The sequence below is a fragment of the Chiloscyllium plagiosum genome, unplaced genomic scaffold, assembly GCF_037043375.1.
Source record: "Chiloscyllium plagiosum isolate Xiang-an unplaced genomic scaffold, Cpla_swu_hap1 HiC_scaffold_52, whole genome shotgun sequence".
Classification (NCBI taxonomy): Eukaryota; Metazoa; Chordata; class Chondrichthyes; order Orectolobiformes; family Hemiscylliidae; genus Chiloscyllium; species Chiloscyllium plagiosum.
This window is the reverse complement of record NW_028270190.1, coordinates 12,025,317-12,046,729: the sequence shown is the minus strand read 5'-3', so window position 1 is coordinate 12,046,729 and position 21,413 is coordinate 12,025,317. Positions and strand designations below refer to the sequence as shown.

The window sequence follows — 21,413 nt, the reverse complement described above, 5'->3', positions numbered from 1 at the left end:
ATAATGAATGCATTACACCAGTCGAGGCTGGTAGTGGTCAGGAAGGACAGAAGTAATGAGCTAGCGAAAAACAATGATTGCAGATGCTGGAAACCAGATTCTGGATTAGAGTGGTGCTGGAAAAGCACAGCAGTTCAGGCAGCATCCGAGGAGCAGGAAAATTTACCTTTCGGGAAAAAGCCCTTCATCAGGAATACAGGCAGAGTGCCTGAAGGGTGATTTATCTCTCCATCCTTCAGGCACTCTGCCTGTTTTCCTGATGAGGGGCTTTTGCCCAAAACATCGCTTTTCCTGCTCCTCGGATGCTGCCTGAACTGCCGTGCTATTCCAGCACCAATCTAATTATGAACTGATGAGCTCACGGGCCAGAGTAGATCGGTGAGTAGAGTAGCAAAAGGTGAACGGGTTAGTGTAGGTCTTTGAGTACAGGGCAAACTTGTGATGGGGATAATGTCGGTCACTAAGTTCAGGGGTGATAGGTGAATTGGACGGTGTAGCTCAGTGAGTACAGGGTTGATGAGTGAAATGGGCTGTGAAGGTGAATGAATATCGGAGTAATGGGAGAAAAGGACAGATTTGGTTAATTACTACGGAAGTCATGGGGGAATGGAGCACTAAATGTCAGTGAGTAAATGCATGGATTGGAAACGGGACAGTATCAGTCAGTGAATGCAGGACTGGTGGTTGAACGGCTCAGTCAGTAGAGGGATGATGGGAGAATGGGACAGGTCAGATCAGTGAGTATAGGAGTAATGTATGAAGAGGGCAGTGTTGGTCACTGTGTACAAAGGTGACGAGTGGACTGAGCACGGTATGTCAGTGATTACAAGAATGATGGTTGAATGGGACAGTGTAGGACAGGGAGTGCATGAGTGATGGGTGATTGGGAGAATGTAGTTTTGTGAGTACAGTGATGATGGCTGAATGGAACACTGTTACTCAGTATGTAAAGTGGTGGAGTGTCAACGGGACTGTGTCGTTAATTATAGAGTCATAGAAATGTAAAGCATTGAAACAGACCCTCGGTCCAACCCGTCCATGCCGACCAGATATCCAACCCAACCTAGTCCCATGTGCCAGTACCCAGCCCATATCTCTCCAAACCCTTCCTATTCATATACCAATCTAAATGCCTCTTAAATATTACAATTGTAACAGCCTCCATCACAGACTCTGGCAGCTCATTCCATACACGTACCACACTCTGCGTGAAAACGTTGCCCGTTTAGGTCTCTTTTATATCTTTCCCATTTCACCCTAAACCTATGCCCTCTAGTTCTGGACTCCCCGACACCAGGGAAAAGACGTTGTCTATTTGTCCTATCCATGCCCCTCATAATTTATTAAATCTCTATCGGATCACCCCTCAGCCCCCGACGCTACATGGAAAACAGCCCCAGCCTGTTCAGCCACTCCCCATAGCTCAAACCTCCAACCCTGGCAATATCCTTGTAAATATTTTCTGAACCTCTTCAAGTTTCACAGCATATTTCCGATAGGAAGGAGACCTGGATTGCACGCAATATTCCAACAGAAACAATGTCCTGAAGAGCCGCAAGGTGACCTCCCAACTCCTGTACTCAATGCACTGACCAATAAAGGAAAGCATACCAAACGCCTTTTTTCACTATCCTATCTACCTGCGAATCCACTTTCAAGGAGCTATGAACCTGCACTCCAAGGTCGTTTGTTCAGCAACACTCCCTAGTACCTTACCATTAAGTATATAAGTCCTGCTAAGATTTGCTTTCAAAAATGCAGCACATCGCATTTATCTGAATTAATCTACATCTGCCAGTTTTCAGCCCATTTGCCCATCTGGTCAAGATCCTGTTGTAATCTGAGGTAACCCTCTTCGCTGTCCACTACACCTCCATTTTTGGTGTCATCTGCAAACTGTACCGCTTATGCTCGCATCCAAATTGCTTATGTAATGACAAAAAGTAGAGGACCCAGCATCGATCCTTGAGGCACTGCACTGGTCACAGGCCTCCTGTCTGAAAAACAACCCTTCGCCACCACCCTCTGTCTTCTACTTTTCAGCTAGTTTTTCATCCCAGTGGGTAGTTCTCCCAGTATTCAATGAGATCTAACCTTGCTAATCAGTCTCCCTTGAGAAACCTTGTCGAACGCCTTGCTGGTGTCCATATAGATCACATCTACTGCTCTGCCCTCATCAATATTCTTTGTTACTTCTTCAAAAAGCTAACTCATGTTTGTGAGACATGATTTCCCACGTACAAAGCCATGTTGACTATCTCTAATGAGTCCATGCCTTTCCAAATACATGTACATCCTGTCCCTCAGTATTTCCTCCAACAACTTGCTCACCACTGACGTTAGGCTCACCGGTCTATGGTTCCCTGGCTTGTCTTTATCGCCCTTCTTAAACAGTGGCACCACGTTTGACAACCTCCAGTGTTCCGACACCTCACCTGTGACTAGCGATGTTACACATTAGGTTAGATTAGATTACTTACTGTGTGGAAACAGGCCCTTCGGCCCAACAAGTCCACTACATTTCCTACATTTACCCCTTACCTAACACTATGGGAAATTTAGCATGGCGAATTCACCTGACCTGCACATTTTTTTGGACTGTGGGAGGAAACCGGAGCACACGGGGAGAACGTGCAAACTCCACACAGTCAGTCGCCTGAGGCGGGAATTGAACCCGGGTCTCTGGCGCTGTGAGGCAGCAGTGCTTACCCCTGTGCCATCGTGCCGCACACAAATATCTCTGCAAGAGGCCCAGCAATCATTTCTTTCTCTTCCCACAGAGTTTTAGGTTACGTCTGATGAGGCCCTTGGGATTTATCCACCATTAAACTTTTGAAGACACCAAACAGTTCCTCCTCTGTAATCTGGACATTTTGCAAGATGTGAGCATCTATTTCCCTACAGTCTACAACTTCCATATCCTTTTCCAAAGTAAATACTGATGCAAAGTATTCATTTAGTATCTCCACCATTTTTTGTGTCTCTTCACAAAGACCACCTTGCTGATCATTAAGGGGCGCAATTTTCTCCCTCGTTAACCTTTTTGTCCTTAATATATTTGTAAAAACCCTTTGGATTCTCCTTAATCCTATTTGCCAAAGCTTTCTCATGCCCGCTTTTGCTCTCCTGATTTCCCTCTTACCTATACACCTACTTCCTTTGTACTCTTCTCATGATTCATTCGATCTATCCTGTCTTTACCTGACATATGCTTCCTTCTTTTTTCTTAACCAAACTCTCAATTTCTATAGTCATCCAGCATTCACTATACATACCAGCCTTCCCTTGAACGCTGACAGGAATATACTTTCTCTGGATTCTTGTTATCTTATTTCTGAAGTCTTCCCTTTTCTAGCCGTCCGTTTACCTTCGAGCATCTGCCTCCAATCAGCTTTCGAAAGTTTTTGCCTAATACCGTCAAAATTGGCCTTTCTCCAATTTGGAACTTCAAATTTTAGATCTGCCTATCCTTTTCCATCACTAATTTAAAATGAATAGAATTATGGTCGCTGGCCCCAAGGTGTTCCCCCACTGACGCCTCAGTCACCTGCCCTGCCTTATTTCCCAAGAGTAGTTCAAATTTTGCATCTTCTCTCACAGTTATATCCACATTCTGAACCAGAAAATTTTCTTGTACACACTTAAGATATTCTTCTCCATCTAAACTTTTAACACTATGGTAGTCCCAGTCGATGTTTGGAAAGTTAAAATCCCCTACCATAGCTACGCTATTATTCTTACAGGTAGCTGAGTTCTCCTTCCAAGTTTGTTTCTTAATTTCTCTCTCACTGTTAGGGGGTCTATAACACCATCCCAGTAAGGTGATCACCCCTTTCTTATTCCTCAGTTCAACTCTGGATGTATTTCTGGGAATATCTTCCCTCAGCACATCTGTAATGCTATCCCTTGTCAAAAATGCCACTCCCCCTCCTCTCTTGCCTCTCTTTCTATCTTTCCTGTAGCATTTGTGTCTTGGAACATTTAGCTGCCAGTCCTGCCCATCCCTGACCAATGTTTCTGTAAATGCTATGATATCCCAGTCCCATATTCCTAACCATGCCCTGAGTTCATCTGCCTTCCCTTGCATCGAAATAAACGCAGTTGAATTTATTAGTCCTACCTTGTCCCTGCCTGCCCTGACTGTTTGACTCACTTCTGTTCTCAACTGTACCAATTGATATCCTTCCTCAGTATCTCCCTGGGTCCCCCCTCAACGACCTTACTAGTTTAAAACCTCCCACGCAGTTCTAGCAAATTTCCCTGCAAGTATATTAGTCCCTTCCAATTGAATACGGGCTAATGGATAAAAGCAACAATGTAGGTGAGTGAGGACAGAAGTGAAGTATAAACAGGACAGTTTAGGTCAGTGAGTACAGGGGTAATGGATAAGAAGAGCAGTGTTGGTCAGTGAACACAGAAGCGATTGGTGATCGGGAGTATAGGTACAAACTGATTATTTGGGTGGAGCACTGAGCTGATCGGTGAATGGGATGATGTAGTTCAGTGAGTATAGGATGATGAGTAAACAGGTCAGTATAGGTCAGTGAGTACAGGATGATGGATAAATGTTGCAGTGTGGGTCAGTTTGTATAGGAGTGATGGGTAAATGGGCAATGCAGGTCAGGGAATACAGGATGATAAATGGATCAAAGACTGTGAGTACAGTGAGTACAGAGGTGATGGCTGAACGGGATCGTGTAGGTCCTTGAGTGATAAGATTAAGGGTGCAAATTATAATGTAAGTCAGTGAGTACAGAGGTGTTGGGGAAACGGGACGGTGTAGGTCGGTGAGTACAGACCTGTTGGAGAAGCGGAACAGCGTAGGTCAGTGAGTACAGGGGTGATGCCTGAACAGGTCAGTGGAAGCCCATGAGAACAGGGATAATGCGGGGCCCGAACAGTTTCAGTCGTCGAGTAGAGAGGTATTGGGGAAATGCTCGTCAGTGAGTACATTGAAGATGTATGAATGGGGCAGTACTGCTCATTTTTTTATAGGTGTGATTGGCGACCGGCAATGCAGATCAACGAATACCATGTGACAAATGATTCCAAGTGTGCGGGTCAGTGGGTACAGGATGATGGATTGAACGGGACACCGTAGGCAGTGAATACAATGATGATATGTTGATGGGACAGTGTAGTTCAGTGAGTACAGAAGTGATGGATGAAAGTGACAGTGTAAGTCATTGAGTTCAGGGGTGTTCAGTAAACGGGGAATTATTCGTCAGTTAGTAAAGAGTGAAGGGTGAATGAGACAGTGGAGTTCAGTGTGTACAGGGATGAAAAGTAAACAGAGCATTAGAGGACAGTTAATGCAGCAGTGATGGATAAATGGAACAGTGTAGATCAGTGAATACAGTGGTGGTGAGTGAATAGAATAGCACAGGTCAGTGAGTACAGCAGTAATTGTTGAACTGGACAATGTCGGTTGCTGAGGCCAAGGATGATAGATGAACAGCGCACTGTTGATCAAGGAGTACAGGGTTGAGGCATAAATGGGACAGTGTAAATCAGTGAGTACAGGACTGATGGTGAATGCGACAGTGTAGGTCAGTGAGTACAGGAGTGAATGCTGAACGGGACAGTGTAGACAAATGCCTATGGGGCGACCTTACTAGTTTAAAACCTCCCACGCAGTTCTAGCAAATTTCCCTGCAAGTATATTAGTCCGTTCCAATTGAATACGGGCTAATGGATAAAAGCAACAATGTAGGTGAGTGAGGACAGAAGTGAAGTATAAACAGGACAGTTTAGGTCAGTGAGTACAGGGGTAATGGATAAGAAGAGCAGTGTTGGTCAGTGAACACAGAAGCGATTGGTGATCAGGAGTATAGGTACAAACTGATTATTTGGGTGGAGCACTGAGCGACAGTGTAGCTCAATGAGTACAGAGATAATCGATGAAAAGGATGGTGTACGTCATTGACTGCAGAGATGATAGGTGAAAGTGATTCGCTCTGAGTACACGGGACATTCAGAAGGCTCGTGGATAACCAGAAGTTTAGTGAGTATGCAAAATGTGTCGTTGAGGCACTAATGTTAGAATAGTTGTGTATTGGATCTACCATAGAGATGAATGAAAATTTCTGCAATGGAGAAGTTCAGACAAGGATGAATGTAGGAAGAAGTTGTTAGTCTTCATGATGTATATTCAATGTGGTCAGAAGATCAGCTCAGTGGAAAAGAGAGTATTGAGATACTGCAAAGACAGGTTCCTGCTCAGATATTCCAGAAGAGGATTGAAATCAATAAATAGGATTTGATCCATGATGCCACGATGAAGACTGATGATTTAGTCTTCTGTTGTTCAATAGCACACACACATTCAGGTATTTCCTGTGGAACATAGTCGCAGTTGGAAGCACAAAGGGAAATGAATTTATCAAATGAGCATTAATCAACAATTTGATTGTTTTAAATTTATCAGAAAGTAATTTCATCACTTAGCCAACAGACAACGTTTACCCACAATGATCACGTCAACATTCATGGATGGCATAGTCTGAGTAATATGTAGAACACAACTCCTTCATTGTTTGTGAGTGTGTGGGGGGTGCGGCGGTGGGGTGTTCAGTCAGCTTGGTTAACACAGACCAGCGAAAACGAGAGGAATGCATGGAGTTCAGTTCCCTCATTGTCTCTGTGTGTGGGATTAAGTCAACTAGAGGAACACAGACCAGGGACAATCTTAGTCATAAAGAGCGCACGGTTCTCTCACTGCATTTTTGTGTTTGGCTGAGTCAGCTGCTCCAGTACAGATCAGAGACAGTCTGAGTAATATATAGTACACGTCTCCCTCACTGTATCTATGTGTGGACTTCAGGCAGTTGACTTAACATAGACCCGAGGCAGACTTATTAACGAATAGAACACAGATCCTTTACCGGCTCTGAGTGTAGGGCTTAGACAGCTGGGTAAATCTATACTAGTGACAAGCTTGGTAATATATAAAGGACTACTCCATCACTGTCTGCAAAATTCATATATCTTTTCTAAATTTCAAATGTGTAATTTTGGCAGAATAACCTGGATTAAGAAAGACCTTGGATAGTCTGAATCATGTACAAATCATATTATCTGTATGTGGGTCGTTCATTCAGATGGGTTATTACAGACCAAAACATTGTGATTAATATCCAGAGCACAGCACAATCTTCGTCTCTGTGCATGGGGCTCAATGGGCTGCGTAAGCTCACTTCAGGGGCAGGCTGCAAACATGGTCTTGTAAGGTATGGAATTAGGATAGAGACGTCCATGTGCTACAACTTATCCAATTAAAAGAGAAAGTGCCGTTCATCTATGGATAGGAAATGGGCGTGCAGGTGGATTGGCCGGGGAATCTTAGAGGGCTGACGAACACATTAAACACAATCGTGGGGAACCTAGTTTGATGGAAATAGTGTGCATTTCTGAACGCACACCACAGCTCTCCCCAACCCTGGACAGAAGGTACCATATTGGAAGAGATGCGATGGAAATTGATAAACTGAGATACTGGGATGGAATCATCACAAGAAGCGGGCTGTGAGGATGTATAAAAACAACGTAGGTTGGTGTTGGTGGGTTTGAAGTAGATTTTGCTGACACCCAATCTGCAGAAAGAGAAAGAGAGATTTTCGAGGAAAGGAAAGGACCAATCGCAAAATGATCAGATAAAGGTCAGATGGGAATTGAAATTTGAAGCAAATATCATATATGTTTTATCAATTCCAAATATGTGAGGGAAGCAACACCATTATCAGGGAAGGCGGCAGGAGCTCGAGAATTTAAAATTCTGAAATTGACATCAAAGGAAGAAAATTCATCGATGTAAATGGGAACGGATCGACAAGGATAGAAACAGCACATCAGGTATGATGCAATAAGTTCCACGAGGCAAGAACAGGCAGAACAATATGTTTGCAATCGCAGTCCTATTCATGCCTTTTGTAGGGTTTGGTGGCCTATTTACTTTGAAGAGTTGTGTAGTGGTGGTGATGAGGGTGGGTAGTTCGAAGGAATCCCCATTTAAGCTCAGTGATAGGTGTGAAAAAAATAGTTTGATGTCAGATGGTGGGGTGATCATCTAGGGGAAGATAGGAAGACGTGTCCGAGAACTGGCCCTCGGTTTCAACAAGTTAGAGCACATTTAACTTTGTCTACTCTGGTCACTCTCACAATGTGTTCTCCTCTGCATGGGTGAGACAAAGAAGAGACTTCCTGATTGTTTCACCAAACACCTACATTTTGGCCGTAAAAAATGACCCTGAGCTTCCAGTTTCTTTCCACTTTAACCCCATTGCCGTCTTCCCATTTCAGCAGTTCTATCCTAGACTTGCTGCGATGAACCAGGCAAGCTCAATGCAAGCTGCAGGAGAAAAACCTCATCTTCTTTCTCGGTATCTTACATCCTTCCAACTCAAAAATGTGATCGACAATTTCAGAATATAAACACCCACCTTCATGTCAATTACCCACTTCACACACTTGGATCCCATTTTTTCAGGAGTGCAGAAGCACAGCTAGACGAAAGGGAGGACTGCAGTTGCTGGAAAAGAGAGTCAACATTAGAGTGGTGCTGGAAAAACACAGCAGGTAAGGCAGCATCCGAGGAGCAGCAAAATCGACGTTACGGACAGGAGAACTTCATCAGGAGAACAGCCACCCCATTTTCAATATATGAAAATAAGCATTTTCCGCATATATTACCATAAGATTTACCTCGTACTCTGATTAACATCAGCAGTCACTTTGTTAGCCTTTCCCTTTGTATACCTCCCACTCTATCTCTTTCGACATCATTTCCATGTATTCTGTAAACTCTCCCAAACAATCCCACCCTACATTATCAGTAGAAATGGCATCATTTCCCAGCTGGTTTAAGTTATGTCAAAAAGGTCACTACTTTTTTTCACCAGACGCTGCCAGACCTATCTCATTTCTCCATTATTGTCTGTTTAGGTGTCAGATGGAAGTTCTGAAGATCAGCCGCATCTGAAACAGCTCACGAACCGAGGAGACACTTCCTCATGTACCTTCTGTCCACAACAATGGGGAAGCCCAGTGCATCTGGATAAAAACCAAAACAGTGAAGTGGATGGTCCACTAGCATGTTGTAATGATGTCATCAGTATCACATTCGCAGTCTTCATCCAATTCGATTTACACCACGTGAGTGTAATATAAAATATGTGAGCAGAATAAGACCACTTAACCCATCAAGCACGGTCGGCCATTCGATAACTGCTAATCGACTTCTAAAATCCATTCTCGTACCTTCCCCCTGTAACCCTCGACTTCGTTTCTACTCAGAGCTGAAAATGTGTTGCTGGAAATGCGCAGCAGGTCAGGCAGCATCCAAGAAGCAGGAGAATCGAAGTTTTGCGCATGAGCCCTTCTTCAGACTCATGCCTGAAACGTCGATTCTCCTGCTCGTTGGATGCTGCATGACCTGCTGCGCTTTTCCAGCAACACATTTTTCAGCTCTGATCTCCAGCATCTGCAGTCCTCACTTTTTCCTTTCTACTCAAGAAACTATCTGTGTCTGTCTTAATAGTATTCAACAAATTTGCCTCCGTAGCCCCCTGTGTCACTGACGCACACCATATGGCCGTAGAAATTTCTGTACAACAATGTTCAAATGGGTTTTCGTTCACTCTGAGGTTGTGCTCTGCATCCTGATTTCTCTTATTCAGTGAATTACCTTCTTCACCATCGAGGCCTCTCTGTATTTGGTAAGCTCAAATAAGATCCTTTCTCAACGTTCTAACCTCCAAAAGGTACAGAAAGAGAGATCACAAACACTGCTCATATGAAAAGCCCCTGTGAACATCGCTGAATGATTTGAAGGGAAAAAAAAAACTGAACGCAATAGGAACGGCAAAGTTATAGGTCCTGAATTCGTGCAATAAAATTAATGATTTTTGCAGCAAGGTAAACCATTTCCCTGGCCAACACAAACTCTGATATCTAATCAAAAACGTAGAAAATTGTACAAATGGTCTCGGCTCCTAAAAGGAAAGTACGTCCATTTTGATCAATTTCCAACCTGTCAGTGCCATTACAATAGCCAAATTGGTGGACGTTCTCTTTGACACAGCTGCCAAAGCAGCACATGCACAAAAGTTACCTACTCCGTGGGATTTCTGACAGGTCCGCACGTGAAGGCGGTATTTTGATGGAAATATGTTTGAATTACGAATCCAGAAAACCGGGGCAATGCTGCTGCAGCTGCTGAAAGTTAAAGTCATTCTTAACATCTGAAATTTCCAAAGCTGGAATCAGTAATAGTGACCTTAAAACAATGTCGATTGTTCATAACAATTTCATTCCTCAAATGTCTTTAAAAACATCAACTTATTGTCCTTCCTGGTCAGGTCTAAAAGTGACTCCAGACACACAGAGATTTGCTTAAATCAAAGGCACCCTCTTGCCAAGCACGACATTCGATTATACTAAACTGGTCGAAGTTCTAATAGGATGAAACTGGACAGAAGACCTGGAACTGCTCTAGATGGGGCGGCACAGTGGCACAGTGGTGAGGTACTGCTGTCTTACAGCATGGGACCTGTGGTCGACTCCAGCCTCGGGCGACAGTCTGTGTGGAGATTGCACGTTCTCCCGTGTCAGTGCGGGTTTCCTCTGGGTAGTCCGGTTTCCTCCCACATCCAAAGATATGCAGCTTATGTGAATTGACCATTCCAAATTGCCCGTAGTGTTCAGGGATGTGTAGGTCATGTGTATTAGTCCGACATAAATGTAGAGTAAAAGCCTAAGCAGTTGGCTTGGCCGAGTTACTCTTCAGAGGGTCTGTTTGGAGTTTTGGGCCGAAGCGCCTGTTTCTACACTGTCAGGATTCTAGACATCAGACAACGAGAAATAGAAACCCAGACATTTCGAGCCTGTACAGGCCACTTTCCACACATCTGAGAGCTTGTAACAACATTTTCAGCGTTTTTCAAAATACTACAAAGAAACATTGGGAAAGAAGTATTGAACACAATGAGCCTCCTGCCCTGCCTCCTGCAATTTTGTTCATGGTTGTCCACCTCCTCAATACATTTTTAAACACAACATACACATCATTTTCATGAGTATAGGAATCAAAATGTAGAAATTCGGAACTGGCCGATTGAAGCTTGTACACCATCATCTAAAATGATTGGTAAGCCTCGACCGCAACACCATGTTCCTGCTTTCTCCCCCTGTCGTATCTAGAAATGCATCTACTGTGTTCTTATTTATATTCAATACCCTGGACTCGACAGAGTTATGTGGGGGGGGGGGGGGGGGGTACATTCGCAGCTAATCAGTGTCTGAATTCAGAAAGTACTGCACAACTCAGTACAAATTGGCTTGTCTGAGATACTAAGTCTGTGACCCCTTGATATATACCTAACAGCCATCCCTGTATCCAATCTGTCCATCCCTGTCAGAGTTTTTATTTTATGTTTCAGTGTTTCTGCCTATTGTTATTTAGTGTGGCGAATGCACACTTGGTCGAACAAGTCTCTTTTCACAAGTCAAACCTGGAATCCCAGCGATCCGGTCATTCCTGCTGGTCATTCAGCCTGTGAAAGCTTTTGCCTTTATTAGGTAAACATGACATGGACGTGCCGGTGTTGGACTGAAGTGGGCAATGTTAAAAATCACATTATACCAGGTTAAACACCAAACTGGTATATTTTGTTCCCATACACTGTTTGCTCTCAGCTGCCACATTCTGAATCCAAGTTTGTATATTTTTAGATTCGATTCCCTACAGTGTGGGAATAGGTCCTTCAGCCCAACAAATCCACTCCGATCCTCCGAAGAGCAACCCACCAAGACCCATTTCATACATTCACCCCTGACTCATGCACCGAGCACTACATGCAATTGAGCTGACCAAATCATCGAACCTACACATCCTTGGACTGTGGGAGGAAACTGTCGCACCCAGAGGAAACACACACAGACATGGGGAAAATGTGAAATCTCCTCACAGACAGTTGCTCGTTGCGGGAATTGATCCTGGGTGCAAGGCACTGTGTGGCAGCAGTGCTGACCACTGAGCTACCGTGCTGCCCTCTAATATTACCGCACTCTAATGTGATTTTACATAAAACAGTAAGTGTGCTGGTGGGGTTTTGACAAATAATTTCTGAAAATGAAGGTATATTACATATAATTGATATCCTATTAGTTATTGTTACAGGACAAGCCAACCAATCACAAAAAATATTAGGAAGCTAGATTACCACTGTACTTTTTTCATCTTTCCAAAGCTGTATTCTGTGAACGATGAGAACTTAAGAAGATATTAATTTGAGGGACAGCAAATTATATCTTGGGCAGGTGCAAGGGTGAGTTAATTGGGAGGAGCTGTTATCAGGCAACTCCACATTTGACATGTGGGTGTTTTTCAAATCAATGCACAGGATTAGTATAGAGTCATAGAATCACAGAGGTCTATAGCATGGAAACAGACGCTTCTGTCCAACACGTCCAAGCCAACCAGATATCCCAACACAATCTAGTCCCACCTGCCAGCACCCGGCCTATATCCCTCCAAACTCTTCCTATTCATATCCGCATCCAAATGCCTCTGAAATGTTGCAATTGTACCAGCCTCCACCGTTCATTCCATACACGTACCACCCTCTGTGTGAAAAGGTTGACCCTTAGGTCTCTTTTATATCTTTCCCTTTTCACCCTAAACCTATGCCCTCTAGTTCAGGACTCCCCAACTCCAGGGAAAATACGTTGACTATTTACCCTATCTCTGCCCCTCAGGATTTTGTAAACCTCGATAAGGTCACCCCTCAGCTCCCTGGAAAACAGCCCCAGCCTGTTCAGCCTCTCCCTGTTCCACAAATCCTCCAACCCTGGCAATATCCTTGTAAATCTTTACTGAACCTTTTCCATTTCCACAATATCTTTCCGATAGGAAGGAAAGCGGAATTGCATGGAATATTCCAACAGTAGCTTAACCAATGTCTTGTACAGCCCAACATGACCTGCCAACTCCTGTACTCAATACTCTGACCAGTAAAGCAAAGCATACCAAACGCCTTCTTCACTGTTATAAGAACCTGCGACTCCACTTTCAAGGAGATATGAACCTGCACTCCAAGGTCTCTTTGTTCATCAACACTCCGTAGAACCTTACCATTAAGTATATAAGTCATTCTAAGATTTGCATTCCCAAAATACAACATATCGCATTTATCTGAATTAAACTCCATCTGCCACTTCTCAGCCCATTGGCGCATCTGGTCAAGATCCTGGTGTGATCTGAGGTAACCCACTTTGCTGTCCACTACACCTCCACTTTTGGTGTCATCTGCAGACTTACTAACTGTACATCGTATACTCAAATCCAAATCATTTATGTAAATAAACAATATTAGAGGACCCAGCACCAATCCTTGTGGCACTCCTCTGGTCACATGCCTCCAGTCCGAAGAAACAACCCTCCACCACCTCCCTCTGTCGTCTACATTTGAGCCAGTTCTGTATCCAAATAGAGAGTTCGTCCTGTATTCCGTGAGATCTAACTTTGCTAATTAATATCCCATGCAGAACCTTGTCGAACGCCTTACTGAAGTCCATAGAGATCACGTCTACCCCTCTGACCACATCAATCAACTTTGTTCCTTCCTCAAAAAAGCTCAAATCAAGTTTGTGAGACTTGATTTCCCACGTACAAAGCCATGTTGACTATTGCGAATCAGTGGGGAATTCAATGAAGGTAACAACATTTAATGTCAACTTGCGGAGTTGAAATTTTCTCTATTTTGCGATTGTTAGTGCCTCGCATTTGTCTAGCGTGCATGTTACCCACCAACTGCCAGCTCAAGCCTGTTGCATTTGAACATGGATTGTTTAGTACCGGAGGAATCGTGAATGTTGAACACATCACACTCAGCAGAGAACATCCTGACTTCTGACGTCATGATGGAAGGAAGGTCAGAAATGAAACAGCAAAATATGTTTGGGCCTAGTTACTACATGCAGAACGTTGCAGATATGGTTTGGAGCGAGAAAAATGACATCAAACACCAACAAAGATCTTGATACATGTCAGAGAAGACCATAACTAGTGGAGAGCTGCCCCTGCGTGGATTTATCACTTGCTGTAGAAATGTTCTGGATGTCTTTCCGTGACTCTCTAAAGACCACTAGGCCATCCAGATATTTTGCACAGATCATTATCTCAGCCACAACTTTGTTCATGAGTATTTGGAATGTGACTGAATGTGAAGTTCTTCATTCCAAAAGGCATCATTTCAAATTGAGAGAGTCCATTTGCGGTTTCAAACGTCTTTTGCTTTCTCTGATAAACCCTGACCCTAAGCCTAACCTTAACCCTAATCCTGACCCTAACCCACGCAGTAAGTCCAACTTTGTAATGTAACTTGCTTATCCAACTTTTTCTTTCCAGCCCTCCAAACTTCGAATTGTGTGTGAGCCTGATTTGTAATGGCATTGATCTTTCGGTAGTCCACACAAAATCGTTGAGTCCCTTCAGGTTTGGGAACTAACACGATCCGAAAACTCCAGTCACTCTGACTCAGTTCGATGATATAACCGACAAGAATCGCGTCCACTTTCTTCAGGACATGTGTGACTTTGAAAGGTTTAAGTCTGTGTTGATTTACCGGAACAGCATTCCCTACTTCCACCTTAGGCGCAATGGTATTAGCCCTCCCCATCTTAGTGCTGCATATGTCCTCATACTGCTGCAACAAACCTTTCATCTGGGTTCTTCTCTCGTAAGACAGATCGTTCACTAACCTAACCCATTCCTCAAGGACTTCCTCATTCTTTAACGTATTTTGAGGCACATCAAACTCCATGGAATCTGAATTTGATTCGTCATGCTGCGGGGTAGTAACTAACACCTGTTTGCCAGTTCCTGGTGTCTTTTAAAACAAGTTTCACCTTATTCACGTGATGTATCCGATTCGGTGTTTTTTTTCTATTCGGCATAGATTTTTCCTTGCCTGATAGTTACCTGGTTTAACTTTTTGTCCATTTGATAGGGTTCACTAAACCTAGCTTTGAAGGGTTCTCCTACCACTGGTACAATACTAATTTGCATTCCAGTTGGAAAACGTCCATATTTCAGAGTTTTCATCTGCCACTTGCTTCATTCTGTGCTCTGCCGACTTCAGGTCCTGTTTAGCTCACTCAGCTACCCGAGTCAATCTCTCCCTCACCTCAGAAACATAATCAACGTGTAAGATCTCCGCCCTCCATCCTGTCAATTGTTCTTTAATTAATTTCACTTAATTAATTTCAAATGACCTCTCACCTCATGCCCAAGTATCAACTCAAAGGGACTAAACTGAAAGATTTGTCCAAGGTTTCTCTTATAGCAAAAAATATGTATTGAATACCTATATTCTGATCATTCGGGTAATCCTGACAGTACACTTTTAACGTGGTTTTCGGGGTCGGATGCCAACTTTCCAAAGCTTCCCAGGATTGAAGATGATACGCATTTTACTTAAAATGCTATATCCCTAAGCTATCCATGCCTTCCTTCAACAGCTGAGCAGTAAAATTAGAGCCTGGGTCGGGCTGAATCTCTCTCCCTAGCCCATACTGAGTGAAGCAACCCATTAACTCCTTTGGCAACATTTTACATTAATTTTCTGTACTGGAATTGCTTCCAGAACTCTGATAGACACATCCTTTATTGTTAGCAAGTGCTGTTTCTCACTCTTAGTTTTAGGAAGTGGAATTACATATTCAATCATAATTCACTTGAAAGATTTTTTGAATGCAGTAATTGGCAACAAAGGTGTCATTTTGTTTTTACTGCCTGTCACTTACCTATCATTTGGCATGTATGACATGTATTTCAAAATGCAACAACATCCTTGTGTAGACCAGACGAACAGAAATGCTTTTGACCCTTAGTCAGAGGTTTCGTTAAAACTCCGTGACCTCCTACTGGTAGTTAATGTGCGACACATAACACTTGCTGTCTGTATGCTTCTGCCAACATAATCTGGAGCACTTCTGCCCATTTCTCCTTTGCACTAGCCTGCCGTGGTCTCCCTTTTCATCTTAGGATTCAATCCTTAACATAATGAACCGCAATAATACATTCTGACACATTTCCTGAGGATGCATTATATGTCTATATATGTGTGTGCATGCGCATGTGTGTGTGTGTGTACATATATACATATCTATACAGTCATATACACACCTATTAACAGATCAGACGACCATTAGTCACTGTACAAAGCAAATGCTAAAGAGAAAGATGAAGAAATTGTGTTTCATTTAGCGGATGCACTGTTCAATATAATGCTGCTGGAGAAATCTGAACAGGCAGAGGGTCAGGCAGAAGTGCCCCGACCTGAAAGGCTGATGGATTTACAACAGAATAACGAGACAATAAATCTTATCTTTAATTGTCTCCGCTCTCTGTTGTAAGTCGATTAGCCTTTCAGGTCGATGCAGTTTTGCCTGACCTTTTGGCTGTACAGGGATTTTTTTTCTCCGTCCATTATACATCAATGTGTGTTAGCTAATTGAACCTTAATTTCTTCGTCTTTCTCTTAGTTTTAACTTCCTGCTGTGACTTATGATTGTGGGACCTTGTTAATATCCACTCTGGAAAAACTCCAGTGTATTTTTTATTTTAACTCTTTCGTTCCCTGGTTTTCTTTTGGCACCTCCACAACAAGGGGTATCGGTTCCACCTTACAAACCACTAAATCGTTCCCAAGAACAAACTGTATTCCTGGAACTGATGCTGTGTCAATCACTACCCTGTTACTTTCCTAATATTGAGTTGGCACTCGTTCGGTGTCACTCTTTCGGTGACAGGACAGAAAAAGTGCAAATATATTTATGTTTTATTATTAGAGACGGATTACATCCCGTATCTCTGAAAATTAAGACTTTTTTCCCTCCCCCTTCCCTCCCCCCCACCCACCCCACCCCCACTTCTTTCTGAGTAAACTTGATTCACAGAGGCGATGTCTTTATACAGATCAGGCACCAAATCCCCTGCGCAGCCTCTTCCGAGGCTGTGCACTCTCTTTGGTAAACAATTACCAGTGCTCTCTGCATATTTCTTTCTGTTGTACAGGTTCTCCTCTTCCCCCAATTTCTATTGCTCACAGGATGAAATACTTGCATGAAATACATGCTAAATTTTGCCTTTTTGTACTAATGCATATTCATCTGACACCCCTGTCGCTCTTCTCATTCCTGAACTTGTTTTTCATCCACATGAATTCTTATAATCTCTCAGAGCCTCAGAGATCTTATCAATTCTTAAGGGCCACACCTAAATATCAAAATTGCTATTTTTCATTCTTTTGATATCAACCTGAGTCTGTACTGGTTCCTTCTTTATGTCCCTGAACCGCTGTCTATATGCTTCTGGTACCAATTCATAAGCATTCAAAACAGCGTGTTTGGGATCTGCATAAACTCTTGACCCCTTAGCTGATAGCGCTGCAAATACTTCACGAGTTCCACTGACCTGTTTTGTCTGAACTAACATTACCCACAAGTTATCTGAACACTGGATCTGCTGATCCACGTTGTCAAAGGAAGTAACTAAGGCTTCGACATTTTTCTCAACAAAAGGTGAAAAAGCTTTAACAAAAATGTATACATCACTACTTTCTCTCTTCATCTTCATCCTATTAACTTAACTTCCCCAGCTAATTTGCAACTTTTGAATTTCAAATTCTCTCTTTCATTCTCTTTCTCTTTCATTTCTCATGTCTCTGCATTCCCTTTCTTTATTTTCTAACTGAATTTGTCTCAATTTTAATTTCGGTTTTTCTAACTCTACTGCGCTTGTTTGTTTCTCTAACACACCTAACTGCTTGACTAACTCAATTAAAAATTCAGCTTTCCTTTTGTACCTGTTTAGATCCAAATCTAACCTAATTGCAAATTCTAAAAGTATAGCTTTCTCTTTCTTTCTAAACTTCCTTCCCAAATTTGGGATTCATCTTTAAACACCATCTTTAAACCTCTTTATCAATCTTAAAAGACATTTTCTCACTTATGATTTAACTAATCATACGTAACTGTATGAAATAAATTTTCTCACCTACGTTTTGTTTAAAGTTCTAGAACATGTATCGGCAAATGCTTAAATTTGCTGGGATTTTGAACAACAGGTCTTTTCAAATCTCTCCAAATCTCAAACTGTATTTGTTGAACCCTGTCCAAATTATAGACTGGAGCCCCCAAATTGTGATGACACGGTGATGGCATCCACTGTTAATTCAACCAAGCACCCAGAAATGCTTACCTCACCTCGCAATCTGTTAAATTATGATTGATAGAGAACGGACAAATTCTACTATTTAAGAAAAATAATATCCATTTATTCTTTAACTAAAATAGTGAGCATTAAACTAAAATGGAACACAACTCTAAGCCCACTTTTCTCTTAACTCCTTATTATCTGTCTCCAACTCTACACCAATATATTTTTCCATAAGACAAATATAAAAATTACATCAACTTAATTTCAAAATCATACAATGACTGTTGTCGTCGGTGTTTTCCTTCTTCCGGTTGAATATCTCCCTGGGTTGTCTTCTTCCTTTTTACTGTAAGATGTATCATATGAAAAGGTCCATTTGATTGAGAATGTTGCAAATTGTCTCGATGGCAGTTATTCTCTCGCTGGCCGTTATTCGGTTCCTCTTACAAACTGTCTGTTTTTTAATTAAGCCCCCAACACTATATTGTCTGATTGGTTCGATGTTGACAAAAGCATTAAATTCAATCTCGATTGGGTCTTCTTATCCTGGGATATAATTTAAACTGATTGGTTAAGTTCCAATTGTTGTCAAACCATCAACCAACTCAAGTTATTATTTCGCAGCCAAATCGTATATATTTTCAATTTTTCAGTGCACTCTGACACTGCTCGTTAGGATTACGACGGGTGTTTGTAAGCTGTCATTTCAGAATAACATTCATTCTCTCTCTCACAGGTAGAGTACAGACCTTAAGCTTCATAATAAGTGCTATTACTGAAATTAGTTTTCATTCTAAATTTTATTGTTTGAACTTAAGTTCTGCCATCAGCTGCGGTGAAATTTAAATTTTTAATTAGTTAACTCTGAACTATCTGTTCAGTGGAATTGGTATTCTGACGTGAAATCCATGTTCTGAAGTAACTGTAGAGACAAGCACAAGTTTGCAGTCTCAGTATTGAAAACTGAAAGAGTGGCCAGAACAGAACTGGAAACATAATGTCTGTATTTTTTAATCACTGATGCTGGGTTATTTAACAATAACACGGAGGCAAGAGGTGGAGACCAGGAATATTACTGGGATAGTAATGAACAGGTTTTATGACAGAGAAAATACCGAGATATGCGTCAGGTCAGGGCAAAAGTGAACCTTGAGGATTTGAACAATCTCCTTCCTCCTCAGGTGTTTGTAAGTGTAGGGTATGAAATTCATAGAAAAGGGGTGGAGTTTGTGTTTGAAAATGAAGATAATAGCTACGTAACAAAAATGGAAGCTGCTAAAAATTCTCAGAAGATATGTAGAGAGAAATCAAATTGAATGTTTCGGGTGGAGTGACCCTTCCTCAGAGGAATAGTCCAGGCATGCTTCCACTGATCTTACACATATGTTGCCAGGTCTGCGAAGATCTTCGAGCAAATTTTATTTTTGCCTTTTATTTACAATCTCCGCAGTTATTTGGGTTGTACAATAGGTCTTTTTTTTTTGCCAAACATAGGTAACATAAATTTCAATAACCTTCACAATGTTTGCAGAAGTAATAAATGAAAACTTACCAGGAACACCAACAATAGCGAGGATTGGATAATAACCCACTTGGATAATCATCAGCACAGCTTCTATCCGCAATCCTAACCATGCCCAATCGCGAGAAAGGTAGTAAAGACCCCAGGACAAACTCCTGTCCATGCTTGTAACATTCTGATCTATTGATCTCAGATTCTTATCCATGGCTGCAACATTCCCGTTTATTGATCACAGATTCTTTCAACTCTCGTCCTGGAGCTGCTGATGCCTGTCAATGTTGGAGATAATAGCCCTGCTACTACTGCGGGAAAACGGATTGAAATGAGTCTCTTATTAATAGAATACGGAATCCCTCCAGTGACAAAATTCCATTGAGACTGGCATTGATCACAGTCACTGAACAAATAGCTCCAGTCAATTCCTTTCAATGCACAGCATTTTATTCCACAATAATACCTGGTCTGGGTTAATTACCACCAAATTGAAATTGTTCCAGCGAGGTTTGTGATGAGGGAGAATGATGGATGCTTACTTTTCACAGGTGAGATGAGATGATTCTGCTGGTTTGTACACACGCAATACCGCTGTACCCACAAAAACAAAATCAATAGCTTTTTCTCTTTCTATGCTGACATTTCCTCGGTGGAAATGCTGCCAGTTAGGGAAGGTCTGTGGTTGCAATTGACTACACAGAAGAAGTGTAGATTTAATGATCAAAGCGCATGAACCCATCAGGTTTGTCTTCAGACTGAGGTCACAATACGTTCCTCTCACTGCATTAATAAAGGCAGCGTTGTTTCTTAATTCACAATACGCTTCAGTACAATTTCAGCGAATCTTTTCTTGGAATCAGTTTGATTTAGAGCAATGACTTTTGGATGTTTTGACCTGACTGCGAAGACAAACGTGATACGTTCACCTACCTTCATATTTTAAGCCAATGGATTAAAGAGTCAGAGACATTTAACAGTCTCCGTTTGCTGAGATTTGTGAACAGCAATTTCTCCGACATTCTATGTGTTAAAAGATATGACATGAGACTCTGAATTTAAACATATTACACTACCATGCATTCACTGTACAAAGGACTAGATCGCACATAATTTTCCAAAGCAATTCGGGAAGTACAAATACTTTAGTCAATGATCCAATTTTCTCTTTTACTTTATCGCTTCATCTATACATTTTCTCTCCATCTCATAAACAAATTCTCACACTCATCTCTGTGTCCCATCTCTCTTGCCTCCCTCTCTAAGCTTTGTACTATCAATCACTTTCTTTTCCTCACGATGCATGTTTCCTCCCGCCATCATCCACATTTGCTTTCTCCTCAACGTCAAATTCTTCAAGAACGAAATGCAGTAAGAAAACAAGGAGATTAGGAAGACTAATGATTAACAGTGATTATGCCCCCATGTGAAATATTCTGCTTATTTCAAGGCACCACAAAGGATGGGAAGGAACCAAGAGAAATTGCAGAAACGATTCACAGGGTGGAGGAATGTTAGTCAATTTTACAGAATGAGGAAGTTGGGATATGGTTGCAAAAAGGAAGATTGAAAGAAGATATGGTTGAACCGTTCAAACTTTTGCCAGGTTTGTCCATGATCGACCAAGAAACATAACATATCCCAAATATTGACAGAATGAAGAGCCAGCGGCAACACATATTG

The 21,413-nt window shown here is 42.0% G+C and overlaps 1 pseudogene; it reads right to left on the bottom strand.

The window, feature by feature from the left end:
• The window catches only part of LOC148134794 (putative G protein-coupled receptor 139), a 36,099-nt pseudogene extending 16,155 nt beyond the window's left edge, over positions 1 to 19,944 (bottom strand).
• Between the last annotated feature and the right edge of the window lie 1,469 nt (positions 19,945 to 21,413).